This window comes from Pseudoliparis swirei, chromosome 17, assembly GCF_029220125.1.
Source record: "Pseudoliparis swirei isolate HS2019 ecotype Mariana Trench chromosome 17, NWPU_hadal_v1, whole genome shotgun sequence".
In the NCBI taxonomy this organism is placed as follows: Eukaryota; Metazoa; Chordata; class Actinopteri; order Perciformes; family Liparidae; genus Pseudoliparis; species Pseudoliparis swirei.
The window spans coordinates 2256696-2279474 of record NC_079404.1 but is presented as its reverse complement, the minus strand read 5'-3'; the positions used below and the strand labels follow the sequence as shown (position 1 = coordinate 2279474).

General features: G+C 39.8%; 1 long non-coding RNA gene across 1 annotated transcript; it reads right to left on the bottom strand.

Annotated features, from left to right (window-relative positions):
• Window positions 1–13692: 13692 nt before the first annotated feature.
• LOC130207191 (uncharacterized) lies at window positions 13693–17648 on the bottom strand. The gene is made up of 4 exons (XR_008834251.1): window positions 17341–17648; window positions 15932–16049; window positions 14800–14856; window positions 13693–14714 (listed from the first exon to the last, which is right to left on the bottom strand). It is a non-coding gene; the product is annotated as an uncharacterized LOC130207191 (long non-coding RNA).
• Between the last annotated feature and the right edge of the window lie 5131 nt (window positions 17649–22779).

The following is a 22779-nucleotide window of genomic DNA, read 5'->3' as shown; positions in this document are numbered from 1 at the left end:
TCCAAAAGAACAAAGGCACTGGTAATGGTACTCCTGGTTTACTGGGATGAGGTTCGATTCCCTGCAGTGTCCGGCTACTTTGTTGGCATAAACGTGGTCTAATATTTTCATTGTCACCGTTTCTGAAAACAGTGTTTAACGCTTCCTACATTCACTAATAACCTGGATATAGATTTGTGTACAATAATTCAGATGGGCATCCAATATGTCGGAGAACACATGTTCTGGCTGCCCACATCTTTACAGATGGACTCCATTGTTTCTCTGAACTTTACTTCATGGTCGCCCCACAAAGCAGAGTGCAGGGGACGAGAGGAGGAGAGCCTTATGCCTCATCTCTGTGTTTGACATCCCCAAATTCTTCTTTTATCTCCGTTGTCAGTACATCTTCGTCTTCAGCATCTTTCCATTGCTGTCTCCAGCTTTTGGTTTGTCTAATTCAGTGGTTCTCAAATGGGGGTCCGCGTACCCCTGGGGGTACGTGAAGGCACTCCAGGGGGTACGTGAGATTTTTAAAATCTATTTAAAATTAGCATCCATTCAAAAATCCTTTAAAAATAGTTATTTAATAAATATTCAATAAAACACAAGTGTAAGTTCATAAACTGAATTGTATATTTAGTAGGCAATTTAATTTAATTATCCTAAAAACCCAGAGTCTCCCCCATATCAGGATGGTTTGACCCAACGTGGCACACGCTAACGGTCATGACCGGTCTATCACTGCCGGCTTTTAAACTCAAATAATGAAGTCGTGGTTGAAAGCGGCAATGCTGCTGAAAACACGAAGGGACAAGTGCCAAAGAAGGCCAAACCAGAGCCGGCAAAATCCCGTCAGTTTTCAGACGACTATGTTTTAATGGGATTTATGTCCACGCAGCGCCTCCGCTCCCATAACGCGCACTACGCGCTGCGCGTAGGGCATCAAGTCCTGAGGGGGCACCACAAAATAGAACACGAGATATATTTAATCGCTCAGCCCCCCCCCGTTAACACTTCTCGGGTCGCATCGCTCTGCCGTGATGCGCCGACACATCCGCGCACACAGGTGAGCACACTCTCTGGCAGATATATTCAGCAAACTGAACGAACTGAATGTGTCTCTGCAGGGCAAGGAGACCAGCATTTTGACAAGGTGGGTGGCTTCCTGAAGAAAGCAGAGCTGTGGAGCAGGTCCTCTGCAGAGGGAGATTTCACCTGCTTTCGCCATGGATGCTTTTCTCTCGCGAGGATGCGGACAGAGCTCCAGTCAAGTCGGTCATAGTGGGACTTTTGACCAACGTGATTAAAGATTTTCATTCCTACTTTCCTGACATGGAGGATAAATCTGTACAGCTGGATTGGGTGAGAAACCCATTTCTCTTGTCTGAAGCAAACAGAAGCAAGCTATCTGTCACTTATCAGGAAAAACTCCTGGAAGTGTCATCTGACCGTGGCCTCCAGATGAAGTTTGCCACATCCACACTCACACAGTTTTGGGTGTGTGTGAAGCAGGAGCACCCTGACCTGCCAGAAAGCTTTGGAGCAGCTACTGCCCTTTGCCTCCACATATTTATGTGAGGCCTCCTTCTCTGCAATGACTGTGATCAAAACAAAGCAAAGAAACAGACTGTGCCATGGAGAAGAGCTTCATCACAGCAGTGGCCTCCCGACCACCAAGACTGACAAAGATCCTCAGTGAAGCACAAGCACAAGTTTCTCATTCAAATGTAAATGCTAAAGCATTCAGTTTAATGCAATGTTCAGTGTTGACAGTTTAATAAATCCGACACTTGATGGCTGTGTATACTTTTTTTTTACCAAAGATTATTTGCGCTGGTTAGGGGGTACTTGGCTGAAAAAAGTATTTCACAGAGGGTACATCACTGAAAAAAGGTTGAGAACCACTGCTCTAGGGGGTATGTGAGATTTGTTTTAAATATATATACAAAGAGCATCCATTAAAAAAGCCTTTGGAAATAATTAATTCATAAATATTCAATGAAATATAAGTGTAAGTTCATAAACTGAATTGTATTTATTATATATTATGTATTAAATATTTTAACTCAAAATGCTTTGAGCTGGTCAGGGGGTCAAAACAATGTTTCACAGGGGGAACATCCCTGGAAAAGGTTGAGAACCACTGATACCTGGTGTAGTAGTTATCATGATATATAAACATTGTTATTGTCACTACACATTTTGACCATGACAAACATTAAACGTAAACCAAGTTGATTATTTGACGGTAAAGTCACATACGTGAATGTAAAATATAAGTTTGGGCATTGAGGATAATAAATAGTGTTTTATCTTCTGAGCACTTGATGATAAGACATTGTTCGGGAGAGCAGCGTAGGAACCGAGCAGCACATGGATCAGTTCAGTGTATTTTAATACAATCGTTTAAAGTGTTCTCGGTATCTATCACATTAAAGCTCGGGGTGTCCAGTTAAACACGGTGGGAGTAGATAAATAATCTTAAACTCCTCTGTGTTTAATGGAGGTGCAATTTTCTTTTTTTGATACATCCCTAAAATTGCTACCATAACATCTTATATAACCTTCAGTAAAAGACATTTTCTTTAAAAAATATATATATAATATATATACAGGACTGTCTCAGAAAATTAGAATATTGTGATGAAGTTCTTTATTTTCTGTAATGCAATTCAAAAAACAAAAATGTCATGCATTCTGGATTCATTACAAATCAACTGAAATATTGCAAGCCTTTTATTCTTTTAATATTGCTGATTATGGCTTACAGCTTAAGAAAACTCAAATATCCTATCTCTAAATATTAGAATATCATGAAAAAGTATACTAGTAGGGTATTAAACAAATCACTTGAATTGTCTAATTAACTCGAAACACCTGCAAGGGTTTCCTGAGCCTTGACAAACACTCAGCTGTTATAAATCTTTTTTTTTACTTGGTCTGAGGAAATACTAAAATTTTATGAGATAGGATTTAGAGTTTTCTTGCTGTAGCCATAATCAGCAATATAAAGAATAAAGGCTTGCATATTTCAGTTGATTTGTAATCCAGAATGACATTTTGTTTTTTACAGAAAATAAAGAACTTTATCACAATATTCTAATTTTCTGAGACAGTCCTGTATATATATATGAGAGAGTTTTCACAACACAGATTAGACCCTTTAAATAAATGTATATATAAATAAAATGTGCATATAAATATATAAATAAAATGTGCATATACAGGACTGTCTCAGAAAATTAGAATATTGTGATAAAGTTCTTTATTTTCTGTAATGCAATTAAAAAAACAAAAATGTCATGCATTCTGGATTCATTACAAATCAACTGAAATATTGCAAGCCTTTTATTCTTTTAATATTGCTGATTATGGTTTACAGCTTAAGAAAACTCTAAAATCCTATCTCATAAAATTTTAATATTTCCTCAGACCAAGTTAAAAAAAAGATTTATAACCAGGCATAAGAATCCCTCACCTTTCGGCGAAATTCGCCGTTTTGAAACCAAAATAGGTGACTGACGTGAATCGTGTAGATCCGAAGAGTTTTTGTTTTGGGGGAAGGGGGGGGGGGGGGTCAATTGGCCGGCGTTTATGAGATTGGAGTGGGACACGGAGAAAATGTGGAGTGGTGCTTTTCGCAATAGAACATCTTTGATGGGCACGTGTCGCGTCTCGGCCAATCAGCGTCAAGATGTCTTCAGCGTTTGGTGGTTTAGGTTAGCTTGAATGTTAGCCCGCTATCTGCTGCTGTCACGCTGCACGGTGTAGCGATGCTAACAAAGTACCCGTACGTTAAGAGCGATGTGATTTAGCATATTTTTAGTATCGATACTTCATTAAAAGAGCGATCAGAGCGCACGCGCTGCTCCGTGTCGAGCTGTCTGCGCACACTACGCAGCGAGTGCCGTTAAGTGGCGGAATTTTCGGCTTTAAAAATAAAAATTAAAAAAGATGCCAGAAGTGAAATGTTTAAATTCAGTCTGTAAAGTTCTGTTACTGTAAATCTCCAGCTGCTCATCCTGATGAACTCTGTATCATCTGGTCAGATACAGACGAACAGTCTCATAGTGATAATCAATGCTATGATGGCTCCATGTAGTTTCATTAATATCTTGTAGGCTAATACTAATAATACTGCCATTTGTTAAGTGTTGAAAAAGTTGGTAAAAAGTGAACCATACAGATATTTTATTTATTACTATTATAGATAAATATACCAGGATCGTATTTATGGTACTGTTTTATGGTATTGTATCAGTATCATGATATTTATGGCAGGTATGGCATAGATTAGAACATACGTGTCAAACTCATGGCCCGCGGGCCAAATGTGGCCCGCCACGTCATTTTATGTGACGGCATTCTTGTGTCCTTAAGATTCACTTGTTGGTTCATAATTGACTGTAAAAGGGAATATTACTAAATAGTTGTGTTGTGCATACTGTGATATTCTGAACACTCAGGTTCAAACTGCAACATCTTTCATTAAATACATTTGAGAAGTTAAAAATATCCCTCGATTTAGGTCTCAGCTTGTCATTCAGGGGTGATAGTGCGTCCCAAAGCCAGACCAGTGGAGAACCACTGCCCAGACCAGTGGAGAACCACTGCCCAGACCAGTGGAGAACCACTACCCAGACCAGTGGAGAACCACTGCCCAGACCAGTGGAGAACCACTACCCAGACCAGTGGAGAACCACCTGTCTCAACTGTGAAAAAGATTTTAACAAAGTTAATGTAATAATGTTTGTTTGATCTTTGATAAAGTAATGTGGGTTAAAATAAATATAATTAAATTAAATAGATGTATTGTATAATATTAAATACATTTGCATATATAGTTATACATTTATATAAGTACACCTAAATAAACAAACAAATGCAAAGACAGTTATTTAACAATATGTTCTGGAGTAGTTAGAATTATACCGTGTTAGTGACAACCGGCCCTTTGAGGGCCGCCATGAGGCGGATGTGGCCCTCGGTGAAAATGAGTTTGACACCCCTGGATTAGAAGATCGTGACAACCAGGTAGAGGCAGAACAGACTCGAGGAACAGACTCGAGGAACAGACTCGAGGAACAGACTCGAGGCTCAGCAGAGCACAAGACTTGAAGACTTGTTCACGCCAAAAAAAAAAGGAAGTTGGTTCATGAATGACTATATTATATACAATATTACTATTATTATAGGGCCCACTGACTTGGTGTCAGAATGGAGGAACTATAGATTATCATACAACGTCCAACATCGATGTTCGTGGAAGTCACCACCAGACCCCGCGCCTATCCTTCTCACCTTTTTCACCCCTGACCCGTTTTCATGCCTGTATAACAGCTGAGTGTTTGTCAAGGCTCAGGAAACCCTTGCAGGTGTTTCGAGTTAATTAGACAATTCAAGTGATTTGTTTAATACCCTACTAGTATACTTTTTCATGATATTCTAATATTTAGAGATAGGATATTTGAGTTTTCTTAAGCTGTAAGCCATAATCAGCAATATTAAAAGAATAAAAGGCTTGCAATATTTCAGTTGATTTGTAATGAATCCAGAATGCATGACATTTTTGTTTTTTTAATTGCATTACAGAAAATAAAGAACTTCATCACAATATTCTAATTTTCTGAGACAGTCCTGTATATGTATATAAATAAAATGAGCATATATATATAAATATATATATGAATAAAATGTGCACGTATATGTATATAAATAAAATGAGTATATATATATAAATATATATATGAATAAAATGTGCATGTATATATATATATATATAAAATGTACATATATATATAAATATAACTTGCAAATATATATGTATATATACATATACATATATATATATATATTTATTTATTCAAAAGGTCTAATCTGTGTAGTGAAACCTCTCATACAGCGGAGGAGGGTACGCACCCAGAGAAACCACCAGAGGGCAATCTGCACAAAGAAGGAGGGCACGGGTCGGCGAGAGCCTCCCAGACCTGTGTCCTGACTGCCGAGGAGGGCACCCTGAGGTGATGCTGCACATCACAGGGTGTCCACCACCTCAGGGTGCCCTCCTCACACTGTGAGGATGTGCAGCACCTCAGGGTGCCTTCCTCATGAATCCTACATGCGGCCCTGAAGAGTACGATCCGAAAGCCGAAAACAAGACAGAGAAAAGAGGTGGTGGCAAAAGGTGAGTTGGGTGGAGTTAAGTTAATCCATGCATATGAAATGAGGTCATCTTCTGGGATTCACACCTCATCAACAATTTCTTCAGTCGAATGATCACAAGATGTTTTGATTAAGCCTTTGTTGGGCTTTTCTTTGAGCATTTAAATTAAATATCTGTCAATCACGAAATATGAACCTTTCCCTAAAATGTTAATGCTTTTTAAAAAAGAAATGCAATTCTGAAAGTTCATTTTTCAACGATTTCCAACAATTGGTTTCCTTTTGGAGAGTCACAGTGTTTCAATAAACTCGGTTGGAAAGAAGAAGAAAAAAACATTTGTTCACAGCGATGATTTATTGATCCGTAAGAAGATTCTTCATGAGCGCTAACGTCCGAGAAAGTAGTCCTGCAACCGCGGCACTGATGATGGATACGATGCGGCGCGTGAAGGTTATCGAGATGATGAACGGCGAGGCCGACGTGAGCGAAGAAGTTTACAGTTGAGCCTCCAGGAAGTTGAACGCGGCGTCTGGCGCCCTCGTAACGAGCAGCCGATTAATCTGCTGTCTCCTGTTAGGCAGATATCAAGGGTACGGCCCGGCTGCCGGGGGAGGGGCGCTGATGGATGGCAAAGGTCAGCACCTGCCTACACACACAAATAATGGTTCTGAAATGGTTCTTTAAACGGCTTTGTGGTTCTACGGAGGATCACCAACTTCTGAAGAAGCATTTTTTCGTTTGAGACACCTTTATAGGTTCTTTGAAGAACTCTTGAAGGAAATGGTTCTTTACAGAACCCTGGTTTGAAAGGTTCTTTGTGGAACCAAAATGGTGCCTTAAAGAACCGTGTTTTGAAGGTTCTTTGAGACACCTTTATAGGTTCTTGAAAGAACTATTTAAGGAGAACGTTCTTTAAAGAACCTTGGTTTGAAAGGTTCTTTGTGGAACCAGAAATGGTGCCTTAAAGAACTTTTTTTGAAGGTTCTTTAAGACACCTTTATATGTTCTTTGACGAACTATTTAAGGAAATGGATCTTTAAAGAACCCTTGTTTGAAAGGTTCTTTCTGGAACCAAAAATGGTTCTTCTATGGCGTCACTCTGAAGAACCATTTTTAAAGGTTCTTTAAAACACCTTTATAGGATCTTTGAAGAACTATTTAAGGAACCATTTTCGGTTCCAGATGGCATTGTATTTCCTCTGAGTGCAGAAGCCTCAGCGCTCACTTCTCTGAGAACACGCAGCGTCCTCCGGGCCTCGAGGGCGTTCAGAGCGTTGGCGCCGGCTCTCCTCGGCGCCGGCCGGCCCGCTGCCTCCGGGTGGCGCCGCGGCAAACGAGAAGTGAGACGAATTACGGGAGATGAAGCATATAAGGAGTCCGCCTGGATCACTATAAAACAATGCAGGAGTCACATTGAATCCCCCTCCCAGGTGACCCTGTGTTGGGAGCCGTGGATGTGGCCATCAGACACGCAGCAGTCCGAGCGGTTACGGATGGAATTCCTTATTTCGACAGACGGGCAAATAAAACAAGGACGTTTTAAATTTAAATCATGGCGAGTCAGCAATTAATCCGATGATGATAAATTGCCGTCGCCGTCCTGGTGGATGAGCTGAGATCCAAAAAGCCAAATGGTTCTCAATATCCAGCTGACGGTATTGAAGTCAAATAAAGTGTTACAGTTTGTTTTTTTTAAGTCAGAAGGAAACACAAAGAGTGACTGTAGCTTTTAAAATTTTTCTCGTTTTATTTTTAGTAATGCATTTTGCACAGAACAAGGCTTTAGTGGATTCAACAAGCAACCCAGTAGCACTCAGATAACATGAATTGGCAACACTAATAACATTTTGGAGGAAATAAAGCCGCCCAGAATACTTATTTCTAGTCAACATAATGAGGAAATGTTCTCGGTGAATGTACCTGGCACGCTCAGCCCTCTGGATGCACCAGGCCGGCTGTAGTTACCGTCGCATTGAAAATGCGGAAGGTTATGTTTTGATCGCCGTGTATTTATTTATTTATTTATTTATTTGTGTGCGTGTACCACGCATAACAAAAAAAGTTTTAAACCGAATCGCATGAAATTTGGTGGGATGATTGGTTATTATCCGGGGACCATTTGATTAGATTTTGGGATCGATCGGGTCAACTGTCAAGGTCAAGGTCATGGAAAGGTCAAAATATTCTTTTTACCATATAGCACGGTCAATTTTTATCCAATTGGCAAGCAACTAATGCCAAAATGTTCATAATTCAATGCCCAATCTTGTGATATGTGAAGGTATGCGCTCTACCGAGTGCCCATTCTAGTTTCATTTGGAATGATTCATAGGCGCTCTTAGCCCGAGCTAGTTGACTTTACTAGAACTTTGCGTGGAAACCCGTTGCCTCCAACCACTTACGTTTTTACACATGGAAGAACTAAACAAGTTAAGTTGGGTTAACTTAAAACCGTAAGTCCTGCAGGAGACATATCCAAGTCCACATTAGTAATCATTACTCAAAATCATTAGTTCACTTTAATTATTTCTTTTCTTTAGTCCAAGTTTAATGAAATAACTATGTTAAGTTAAACATACATAAGAATATATAAACAAATCACTAATATAACATTAGTAATTGCTACTTAAGATCATTAGTTTAATTTCAGTAATGCCTTTACTTCTAATAAAATAGAATTTGTCCAACAGTTTGTCCGACAGGTCCAGAGGTTTGTTCCGCTTCACTAGTCTCACGAGTCCAAGGAGTGTCTGAGTGTCTGAGGAGGAATGGAGCTCCAGTTGAGTTGAGCTCGTCGCCGAATGAGAGGATCTCCACTCGACCGGCTCATGAGCCTCTCAGCTATTCTCTCTCTCTCTCAACCTCTCGCCCATCCTCCCAATCTGTCAGACGGCTGTGGGGCCTTTATTTCTCCTACAGTGGTTTACTGTTTACTGTATTTATATATTTACGTATATATATATGTATATGTATATATATATATGTATATACATATATATATACGTAAATATAAAATGATTCCTAAAAATATAAAATATATATGTATATATGTTTATATATAAATATATGTATATATATTTTTATATATGTATATATATACATATATATGTATATATATGTATAAATACATATATATACATACATATATATGTACGTTTATATATATGTATATATATACATATATATATTTTCACAATCATGGGGGTGAAAAAACACACTAAATCTAAGTTAAAACATTAAAAACTGTTCAAATAAGGGATAAAAAGGTGCAAACGATGGTTGAAGACGAACTAAAAGTTTATCAATGCTAAAGTGACACAGCTGATAGTCTTTTCTCATATGACTTTATGACCTTTATGACCTTTGTGACTAGTTAAATACAGAGGAACATCATGTCTGCCCACTTGTCCCCATGTGGCCACAGAGGGATGAAGGAGGAGGAGGAGGAGGAGGAGGAGGATGTTATTGAGGTGACACATGTTTTTTCTCCCAGCCTTCTCGAGTCTCCGGGCTTACAGCTGAGACCGTCCTCATTCCTGGAGCTCCATCTTTGTCTTCGTCTTCATCTGCCTCCTCCACGTGATTTGTGTCTCAACTCAAATTATTCTCATTAGAGGAACGAAGAAGAAAAAAAAAACGTGCAACCTTGGAACCACCGAGCTCAAAGTGCACCCCGAGGAGCATCGAGGGGCCGATCACTCTCAGAGATTATTTTGTATTAATCAGGGTGTGTCACGCGATGTTTCGGCTACTTTTCCCCTCGTTGGACCGTAGAAACCAACGAGTGACCAAACACACCGCAGGAAGAAAGACGGGGAATGATGTCAGAATTACACAAATACAATAACAACAAATAAAAAATCCATTCTGGGGAATTCTGATATACAAAAGCAAAAATGGGCCCATCCTGGAAAACCACTCAAATTATGCGCTGTAAACACATTTATTACTAGAACTGCAATGTTGATCTCATATCAAGTGCTTAGCCCTTGTACAAAAGTAAGTACATTTGTTTTTAAAAACATACTGAAAGTGATGTCATACATCATATATATATATTTATATATATATATAAATATATTATATATATATTTATATATATGTATTTATATATATATATTTATGTATATATAACTTTATATATATGTATATTTATATATATATATGTATATATATTTACATATATTTATATATATGTATTTATATATATACTGTATATACACTACCGTTTAAAAGTTTGGGGTCACTTAGAAATGTCTTTATTTTTCAAAGAAAAGCACTGTTTTTTCAATAAAGATAACATGAATCAGAAATACACACTATACATTGTTAATGTGGTAAATGACTATTCTAGGTGGAAACGTCTGGTTTCTAATGAAATATCTCCAGAGGTGTATAGAGGCCCATTTCCATCAACTATCACTCCAGTGTTCTAATGGTACATTGTGTTTGCTAATCGCCTTAGAAGACTAATGTCTGATTAGAAAACCCTTGTGCAATTATGTTAGCACAGCTGAAAACAGTTATGCTGGTGATATAAGCTATACAACTGGCCTTCCTTTGAGCTTGAAGTTTGAAGAACAAAATTAATACTTCAAATATTAATCATTATTTCTAACCTTGTCAATGTCTTGACTATATTTTCTATTCAATTTTCAATTCATTTGATAAATAAAAGTGAGTTTTCATGGAAGACACGAAATTGTCTGGATGACCCCAAACTTTGGAACGGTAGTGTATATATACATTGAATTGCTCATAATGTAAAGGGACCAAAAGAGGTTAAAATGATACATATTCTGATGTTTTTCTGCACATTCAGTCAGCTTCAAACCTATATGCCAGTTCAAAGTACACCATATGCTTACACAGGGAGCATATGCTTCCACGAGAAAAATACATCCATGTACTTTTACTGCACGCATGAACAAGCACATACGTGGACAAACACACACACACACACACACACACACACACACACACACACACACCTATACAGGTATACATGACATAGCCAGTCTTTTTCGCTATACAGGCCCGGCTATGGTTTAGATGGACTACCCTTTCCCGAGGTCCCACAGCTTTGGCAGTTAGGTTCAAACACTTTTAAAAATCTGAAAAAAATTCAGCTGACTTTAGATTTGAGATACACAGCACACAACTTCATACACAGCCACCTACTTATATGGTGGTATAGGCAGACATTTCTTTTTTGACAAAAGTGTGGTTTATAAGGACTAAAAAAACACTGTTGGGTCTTTAAAGGGACAATAACCCCGCCTCCTCATTAACATAATACACACTAACCTGACAAGACACAGTATTACTGGAACAGTCAATTTAATATCAAAATAAATCTTATTAGATGACCAAATTGGAGGCATGCACGTTGCCCTCCAGAGTGAGCCAGTACGTGGATAAATAGATGGATACATCTCTCCATCTACGCAGAGAGAACCAGCCAGTGACTGAACACCCTGGCTTCAATCTCTGGCTTTCATTAAACATGAAAAACACAACAAAGAGCTGGGGCGCTTTATCATTTAGTTTATTGATGTATCCAGACTTTAGTGGTTAGTAAACAATACTTTTTTAAGATACAAACAATCGAGGAACAAGCCTATAGTGGGATGTAAACAATACTTTTTAAAGCTAGAAACAACCGAAGAGAATGACAGAGCGAGAAAGAGTGAGACACAAAGACAGTGATAGAGACACACATAGACACAAAGAAAGAGAGACAGACACAGAGACACACATAAAGATAGAGAGACAGAGACAGTGAGGAGACAGAGAGATACATAAAGATAGAGAGACAGAGAGGAGACAGAGAGAGACATACATAAAGACAGAGAGACAGACAGTGAGGAGACAGAGAGAGAGACATAAAGATAGAGAGACAGATACAGTGAGAGAGAGACATAAAGATAGAGAGACAGTGAGGAGACAGAGAGAGACATACATACAGAAAGAGAGACATAGACAGTGAGGAGACAGAGAGAGAGACATACATAAAGACAGAGAGACAGAGACAGTGAGGAGACAGAGAGAGAGACATAAAGATAGAGAGACAGATACAGTGAGAGAGAGACATAAAGATAGAGAGACAGTGAGGAGACAGAGAGAGATATACATAAAGATAGAGAGACATAGACAGTGAGGAGACAGAGAGAGATACATAAAGATAGAGAGACATAGACAGTGAGGAGACAGAGAGAGAGACATACATAAAGATAGAGAGACATAGACAGTGAGGAGACAGAGAGAGACATACATAAAGATAGAGAGACAGTGAGGAGACAGAGAGACATACATAAAGACAGAGAGACAGAGACAGTGAGGAGACAGAGAGAGACATACATAAAGATAGAGAGACAGAGACAGTGAGGAGAGAGATAGAGACATACATAAAGATAGAGAGACAGATACAGTGAGGAGACAGAGAGAGACATACATAAAGATAGAGACATAGACAGTGAGGAGACAGAGAGAGAGACATACATAAAGATAGAGAGACATAGACAGTGAGGAGACAGAGAGAGACATACATAAAGATAGAGAGACATAGACAGTGAGGAGACAGAGAGAGACATACATAAAGATAGAGAGACAGAGACAGTGAGGAGACAGAGAGAGAGACATACATAAAGATAGAGAGACATAGACAGTGAGGAGACAGAGAGAGAGACATACATAAAGATAGAGAGACATAGACAGTGAGGAGACAGAGAGAGACATACATAAAGATAGAGAGACATAGACAGTGAGGAGACAGAGAGAGACATACATAAAGATAGAGAGACAGAGACAGTGAGGAGACAGAGAGAGACATACATAAAGATAGAGAGACATAGACAGTGAGGAGACAGAGAGAGACATACATAAAGATAGAGAGACATAGACAGTGAGGAGACAGAGAGAGACATACATAAAGATAGAGAGACAGAGACAGTGAGGAGACAGAGAGAGACATACATAAAGATAGAGAGACATAGACAGTGAGGAGACAGAGAGAGACATACATAAAGATAGAGACATAGACAGTGAGGAGACAGAGAGAGACATACATAAAGATAGAGACATAGACAGTGAGGAGACAGAGAGAGAGACATACATAAAGATAGAGAGACAGAGACAGTGAGGAGACAGAGAGAGACATACATAAAGATAGAGAGACAGAGACAGTGAGGAGACAGAGAGAGAGACATACATAAAGACAGAGAGACAGAGACAGTGAGGAGACAGAGAGAGACATACATAAAGATAGAGAGACAGAGACAGTGAGGAGACAGAGAGAGAGACATACATAAAGATAGAGACAGAGACAGTGAGGAGACAGAGAGAGAGACATACATAAAGATAGAGAGACAGAGACAGTGAGGAGACAGAGAGAGAGAGACATAAAGATAGAGACAGAGACAGAGAGAGAGACATACATAAAGATAGAGAGACAGAGACAGTGAGGAGACAGAGAGAGAGATACATAAAGATAGAGAGACAGACAGTGAGGCGACAGAGAGACATACATAAAGATAGAGACAGAGACAGTGAGGAGACAGAGAGAGACATACATAAAGACAGAGAGACAGTGAGGAGACAGAGAGAGAGACATACATAAAGATAGAGAGACAGAGAGACATACATAAAGACAGAGAGACAGAGACAGTGAGGAGACAGAGAGAGAGACATAAAGACAGACACAGAGGGACATAAACAATTTGGAGACAGAGAGAGACATAAAGACACAGACAGACACGCATAGAAAGTAAGGATACAGAGAGAGACATCAGACAGACAGAGAGACATATCCATGGAGGAGACAGAGAGAGAGATACATAGAGACAGACATAGACAATGAGGAGACAGAGGGAGACATAAAGACAGACACAGAGGGACGTAGACAATAAAGAGACAGATATAAAGACAAGAGACAGACACATCGAGACGTAGACAGTCAGGAGAGAAAGACACAGAAAGACATAGATAATGAGGAGACAGAGGGACATAGACAGACACAGAGGGACGTAGACAATAAGGAGACAGAGATATAAAGACAGACACAGAGACATAAACAGTGAGGAGAGAGACACAAAGAGAGACAGAGAGACATAAACAGTGAAGGGACAAAGAGAGAGACATGGAGAGACATAGACAGTGAGGAGAGAGAGACAGAGAGAGATCGATAGAGAGACATAAAGACAGTGAGAGACAGATAGTGTTGCTTTGTGGTTTACCATAAACATAACAGTAATCGTTTGTGGTTACTTGTTGTCTGTTAAGTTCAACTTCACAATTTTCCTGTGTTGAGTCGTTGGTAACTCGAGGTTTCAGCAGCATTGGAAGTGATTTGAAGAGTTGGGCGATCTTTTGACGACTGGGATGCTTGTGTCTGACCCATGAGATGCTCCAGCGTCAGGTAGTACTGGTTTCACTTGAATCCGTCCTGGTTTCAACTGATGAGGCGTAATGGGGATGCTTGCATCGGAATCATCATCATCATAATCATCATCGTCGTCATCTTGTGTTTCCGAGTCCGTGTGCATTCCTCATCGGACATGCACTCCAGAAACTGGTAAGAAAACAAAGGATTTAAAATGATAGACAGCTAAAGACCAACAACAAACCACATGTGCTCTGTTCTGTGTTCCACTCACCTGTGATGGGTGTTGGTTATCATTTGTAACTCTTCTGAGGATTGATGCCAGAACAAACTGGAAGACATTTTGAATATATAGTACAAGTTTAAATACCACAGTTGTTCCTGTCAGAGCAATACAGAGATCTGGAATACATGAACATGCAAAATGTCCCCTTTTATAGAGATAATTGTTGCCCATGTTTACACTTTTAAGTGTAACAGCTGGTGTATTGGAAAAGAACCTCTAGCATTAAACCATAAGAGATCTTGTCAGTACCAATAAGGCAAAAATAAAACACTTTAAAGTAATTTCAATGATATACTTACACTTCACAATTTTGGAAATAGTTGATATAGCATCCTATGCTGTGAATTAAGGATTATTTGTCATAAGTTTTTCATTATAGAATGGTTTGTACATTTGAACACAGCAAATATACCGACCTAATACCCCAAGACGCACTTTGTACCAATCCACGAAATATCTTATCTCTGCATTCATAGCCACGCCACTTGGAGGATACAGGTCCCAAACATTGAACATACTTGTCCAAGGAGGATATTGTTGTACACCAGGTGATGCTTGACACTGGTCCAAAAAAGATTTTATGACATTTGATTAAAAAGACCAAAAGAGACTGGGTGGACCGTTATAATTACAGATGTAAAAGGGTTTTAAAAAGATCCCGAGGTAAAGATATTTATCAAACTTCATGGAGGTTTAAGATATTCCATAGAGTTTGTTTAATGTCATCTGACTCCAGAGATGAATGAAAGGCAGAATAGTGTTTAGAGTAGTTCACAGTTATAGAATGTCAATTCTGACTGTCTAGTGTCCTCATATATCATTGTCCCTATATACCATATGAGGTGGTTACACACACACACACAGTAGTTATAGAAGGTTGATTCTGAATGTCTAGTGTCCTCATATATCATTGTCCCTATATACCATATGAGGTGGTTACACACACACACACAGTAGTTATAGAATGTCGATTCTGATTGTCTCTTGTCCTCATATAACCCTGTCCATCCAAACCATATGAGGAGACTACACACACATACACACACAGACGCACACATGAAGAGGATTTAATGTTTTGTTCACACATAATGTAATGAAACTTAAGTTTAGACTTGCTTACCTCTTCAACCCTGTTGAGGAGACCAAGTTGTGTGAATGTTGGATTCAGGCCATCCACAGAGGTCTCAAGCTGGTCAGTTTGTCCCTCAGAGCAGACTCAATCAGCTCACTGTTATCATCTGGAGCAGAAAAGGGGTAGAAAGAGACAGTAAATAGGATGTGGAACTGTACCATCAAGTGTTGTAATAGATGATCATCTCAGGGAATCATGAACGTGAGAGGTCCTCCGCTCCGACTAAGTCAGTGTTCGGGCCCTAATAATAATAAAAAATACATTTCAAAATGTACAATCTGGTTAAAGTCATTTATGAACCAACATCCTTTTTTTGTCCTGAGCAAGTCCTTAAAGGACTCATTTGCTCTGCTTAGCCATGAGCCTTTTCCCGACAGTCTTTTCTGCCTCTTGCTAGGGTTGTCACAATACCAACATTATAACTACGATACCTGCCATAAATATCATGATAACCGATACCACGATACCAGAATTTTATACAATACCACACATTTTGATACTGGTAAATTGATCTATAATAGTAATCAAAAAAAGTTGGCTTTCCTTCACTGTCTGCAATTTAGACATAGTACTTCCAAAAAGCCACGGACGGCCAGCAAAGCGCCTCTGCACTTGATGCCATGTCTCCAATCACTCGCTGGAGTGATCGCTGCCTTGTGTGTGTGTGTGTGGGCACTGGGCAGTCCACCCCCTTGCAGTCAATGCGTGCTGGCAGTGTCACAGGTAGCGGAGCAGTGAATGCGCTCTGATCTACACGATTCACGTTGATGACATATTTTGATTTAAAACGGCAGATTTTGAATGAGAACCATCCTACTGTTGACAAAAAGAATCAGGAACAGGCCGATTCTACTGTTGGTTCTCTTTGCAAAGCTTGGAAATGTACATCTGACACATCTCTATTTGTTACTAATATTGAATTTAAAAAAAAGATACAACTAAATTAATCTTATGACACATTTGATTAAAAAAAGAACAAAAGAGACTGGGTGGACCGTCATAATTACAGATGTAAAAGGGTTTTAAAAAGATCCCGAGGTAAAGATATTTATCAAACTTCATGGAGGTTTAAGATATTCCATAGAGTTTGTTCAATGTCATCTGACTCCAGAGATAAATGAAAGGCAGAATAGTGTTTAGAGTAGTTCACATAGTTATAGTATGTCAATTCTGACTGTCTCGTGTCCTCATATATCATTGTCCCTATATACCATATGAGGTGGTCACACACACACACACAATAGTTATAGAAGGTTGATTCTGAATGTCTAGTGTCCTCATATAACCCTGTCCATCCAAACCATATGATGAGACTACACACACAGACGCACACATGAAGAGGATTTAATGTTTTGTTCACACATAATGTAATGAAACTTAAGTTTAGACTTGCTTACCTCTTCAACCCAGTTGAAGAGACCAAGTTGTGTGAATGTTGGATTCAGGCCATCCACAGAGGTCTCAAGCTGGTCAGTTTCGTCCCTCTGAGCAGACTCAATCAGCTCACTGTTATCATCTGGAGCAGAAAAGGGGTAGAAAGAGACAGTAAATAGGATGTGGAACTGTACCATCAAGTGTTGTAATAGATGATCATCTCAGGGAATCATGAACGTGAGAGGTCCTCCGCTCCGACTAAGTCAGTGCTCGGGCCCTTATCAAGAGGCTCTGGAATCCTTCTTTGAAAAGGCCGAAAAATCCACTGCAGTGACAAAATGTGCACCCTTTGTTGTGGTCATGAAAATAAATGAACACCAAAATGTTTCAAGTGTTTGTGTCGGTCGGTCTGGTCCCCCCCCCCTGAAGCTGTAAACCTAGGGGAAACACTGACACCCATTAGTAGTAAGTGAGGTAAAGAAAATGTATTCTGAGATAAATCGTGATTCTCTTTTGAAAGAATGACAACACGCAGAAACTAAATTGTCAACGTTATGATCTCCTGTAATAAACCTGTGACCCCGGGATGTCCGTTCCTCACCGCTGCCCCTGAACGCAACAGACGTAATACATTTGCATTCCTTGATTACACTCTAAACGAGGCTAAATACTAGCAGCGTTTTTGTGAGGGCTGCTGAGGTTGAGCAGTCGAATATGGATACAATCTTACACCGTGTTTCTGACCCCTAGGCTTACAACTTCAGGGGGGAGGGACCGACAAACACAAACCAGTGTTTCCCATACCATTATAACAGGGTGGCCCCCCTGAAATTGTATCTATAGTGCCAGATTACAACAAGAGTAATTTAAGGGTCTACACCAGGACAGGGCAATTATTTTTCCCAGAGGGCCACATGAGGAACAGAAAATATTGTGGAGGTCCAGGCCAATCGCTTAATAGGGCGGTGCAGTCACATGGGTCTGATGTTCCTTATGCCGAGGAGCAATACTCTGGATGCAGCTGTCAGTTAATTTTACAACTCTAAAACTCTTGTCGTACAAACCATGTCTCCGGCGACAGAAAGTGACATGCCAAATTCAAATTAAAGTTAACACTTTCCGACGTAATTCCAAAGGATTCGGAATGCTAAGAAGCGGAGCGTTTCAGTGGTATGCGTACATTACGGCAATCGTAAGATATTTGGCGAGCTTGCCTGTGAGGAAGGGTGGAAGTGAGCAGAGAGCAAGCTGGAATCGCAGCCTGATACGCCGGCAGAAAGCATGGCACAGTGCTGTAACATTCTCCGTCTCGAAACACAATGACGGCAACAGAGCAGCATCTATGTTTCTTTATGCTTATTTATTGCTCAGCGCTCCTTTAAGCTTTGTGTGTGCGCCGTTCTGCAGCAGAAGGCGTTACAGCGGTCTTTACGTAAAGTCGGAGGATACCGTGTGTATCTGCCGTGTTCTGCTCCAGGAGAGTGACACACACAGCCTCAAAGAGCGCTGAGCAATAAATAAGCATTGAGAAACATAAATGCTGGTCTGATGCCATCATCTTGCTTCGGGAAACTCAAGTCGGAATGGAGAAGCGTTACAGCGGTCTTTACCATAACTTATAATAAGTATAATACTCGGCGGGCCGGATTAAAAAGCCCAACGGCCGTATACGCAAAGTTTGGAAATGTAACCTCCATTTGATATATCTCTGCAATTTATTTACAATATTGAATACAAAAAAAGATAAATTAACTAAATTAATCTGTTTTTTAATTATGAAGAATCAGACAGCCACAGTGAGAAAAAATAAATTATGTGTAGAAAGATGTTGACGATAAAGAGGAATTTACACCCGTAATATGTAGCTTAAAACATAAAACTACAAATATGACTTACCTTTTCATATCTTTGAGCAGACTAGTTGATGCACCTGGAGATCTCTTTTCTTGCCTCTTACTTGTTGACACCTTTTGAGTACTCTGAGAAGGCTCGATGTAGATGGACCTTCACCGTGCTCCCGTCTCAAGACTTTCCTTCAGATTTCTGAAGCTATTAACAATAAACATCAATCCAACGGGATCAGGTCAAAACTGAATAATCAATACAGCAGAAACTTTGATATTTGTAGGTAGCAACATTTCTTTTTCACCTCATCAACCAACAATGTCAATAACCGTTTTAATACTGTCAAAGATAATTGTAAATTAATGTAAAATCAAAGCTACTTGGACATCATTAAGCATTATTCATGGATGTGACATATCATATGGTATAAGCATTTCCTTTAGAAAGAACTTTAAAAGTAACATTTTGACTACCTTGCATCTCCACGGTCAATCCGAGTCACCATAATTATAGGTGACCTCCTCTCCTTGACTGATGTCTCGTGTTGCAAACAAACACAGATGGGGCTTCCGTTGTATCTTAAGGTAGTTCATCTTGGGACTAGCTGTGACTTTATTATAGTTCACAAGTCTTCCAAGTGACCCATCCTCTTTTGCTGCATCAAAACTACAAAAACAAAAGTATATCAGTTTCATAACAGTAAATATATAAAATAAAGGCAAAGTGTCATTGAATTTGGATTAGACGAAGCATTGACACAACACGCACCACCATAGTTTTCCATTAAAATGGAACTCGAACATGAACACCATCAGGCAGTCGTGATGAAGTCTCTGTCTCCGATCACATTCTTGCTGGCTTATTAATTCACCTCTATATTCCAACAGAAAGTCTCCCTTTTCAAATAGAGCAGAGGTGAAGATGCTACGACCTATTCCACAGAGAAAAACGTTTGTTAAGTTTATTCCTACTTTAATCATGGTTACAAAATTAGAACATTCAACTTACCTTTGAAGGCATTGATGTATTTGATGTCAAGTCCCACTTTGTCCCTCCAGTATCAATGTAAAAGTTGGCATCAGCCTTTGATTTAGGCGTCTTCGCCGGTGCATATTCTCTTGCTGAAATGACCAAAGAAGATGGTTGTCAGGATTATTATCTTCATTTATAGAACATGCATGATCAGAACATATTCTATAGCCATTTAAACTAGTAATAAACTTGGATAAAATAAGAAAATGAATAACTGCTCCATTCACATTTTTATTTGACACTGCTTCACAGATTTACATATTAAGAATATCTTTAGACTATCTAAGATTAACTGTAGAAGTAAGGTAAGCCCCTTGCTTTGTTTGTTTCTTCCAAACCTGTCTACATGGACTGCTAATCATCCTCTGAAGGCCCAGAGTAAACATACCATCAACATTAGCTTAGTGCTAGCAGCTCAGGGAGCAAGCTGCAGGTGATTCAGTCAAGACTGGTGAGGAGATGTGTGATGTAAGCTACAATGGCATGCTAACGTCAACCTTTTACCTTGTATCAAGCCACATAGTATGTTCACTAGCAAGCTAACGTTAGCAAACGAGCGCTAGCTAGCGTTAGCACGTTCGCAAGCTAGCGGTTAGCACGGTCGCTAACGGCAGCAAGCTAACACGCCATGTGGCTCGACACAGGCCGTGACAATGATAAAGCACGAGATAACACGAGCTAAACCACCACGTGAATCGACTGTCCTTAACCAGAGGGCCTGCTAGCATAGCTCACCTCACTCATCTCCTTCAGTCTTCACCACCTGTAGCTAGCTCCGTTTTATACTTAGACATATAATAGATAGATAGATAGATAGATAGATATATACTTTATTAATCCCCAAGGGGAAATTTGTCGAGTGAGTAGCAGCAACACACAAGAAAAAAAAATAATAATAATAAAAAAAACACAAAATACGTTCTCATCTACACGTTCTCATCTACTAGAGTCTTAACCGAATCACCTGGAGCTAGCTCCGTTTTATATTTACACATATAAATGACACGTTCTCATCTACTGCAGTCTTAACCGAATCACCTGGAGCTAGCTCCGTTTTATACTTACACATATAAATGACACGTTCTCATCTACTGCAGTCTTAACCGAATCACCTGTAGCTAGCTCTGTTTTATACTTACACATATAAATGACACGTTCTCATCTACTCCAGTCTTAACCGAATCACCTGGAGCTAGCTCCGTTTTATATTTACACATATAAAAGCTTACCTGGTGGTGTTTAATCCTTCATCCTTCATCGGTGCATGCTCTCTGCCTGTCTGTTTAAAGGTCCACGCACCTGGTCCTTGACGTTGGTACGCCCCCCCCGACGTCACTCCCACGCGGGAAAAAACAGCCAATCACAAGAAAGGGCGTGGGTGTCACGTGTGTATCGAAATGTGTATCAAACTGCCAGCATCCTCACGCCGATAGATGTCGCTGTTCTATACACTGGGATACACAAAAACTAGGTCAGGTGGTAAAAATGGACTTTGCACGAAAAAGAGAGGGATATGTTAGTTAGACAGTTTTAAGACGTTTAAGCTCTTTGTTTTAGCCGGACCTCGGCATGGTCCGGCTAATACCAATAAGTCCGGCTATCGCTGGTGTGTATTCAGGTGTAAAGTCCGGACATACCATATCCACCTACACACACACACACACACACACACACACACACACACACACACACACACACACACACACAGATGCACACAGCAGGGGAGGGGATTATATCTGGATTTCTGAGACGTGTCTGTGGCCTGAGATGTGCATCAGGGTCACCCAGTCTGGATCTCCAGCGGCGCCGAAGGTCCCCACACACAGCCAGCTGCTCCATCACACTTGTCACCCGAGGCCACACTCGTTTAGCCACCGTGGGATACTCTGAACATCCACACGGGGCGCTAACGTCGCTTTGAAACCAGTGTTCTCGCTGGCCCTGCTCTGATCATACGGCTTTCTGATTATTTGGAAAAGAAAGTTCAGATATTGGTGGAAGTCTTTACTTAACTTAAACCCGTGGAACTACCTTTATAAATAAATGCGCACTTTCTTCAACGCCATAAATCTTTATTGTCATGGTGCAGTGGATACATGTATGTTTAGCATGTGAGGAAATGTGTACACAATTAAAAAGAAAGCGGTCAGGAATAATGCAATAACACTCTCAATGAACAGGTTGTGAGATAATTGGCCGTCGGGTGCATAATGTAAACCACAGTATACCACATGTTGCTCTACTCAATGGATTAACCCCAACTGTAAAGTGCTGCTGTTGTTTGAAAACTACACAAAAGCTTATTATTATCCTCTTATACATCTAATATTAATATTAAAGGACTTGGATGAGGATCAACAAACATATCTTGATATCACTTGTTGGTACCAGCTCACGGGAGGGTATGATAAATGGTCTGGACTTGTATCTTCCAGACACTTAAAGTGCCTAAACACTTGTCAAACGTTGTATCAGGGGCTGCCATGCTACATGCTAACTAACATGCATACACCATCGGCACAGGAGGGTAATTTCCTCATAGACCAGAGGAGTCGCCCCCTGCTGGCCATTAGAAGGAATGTCTA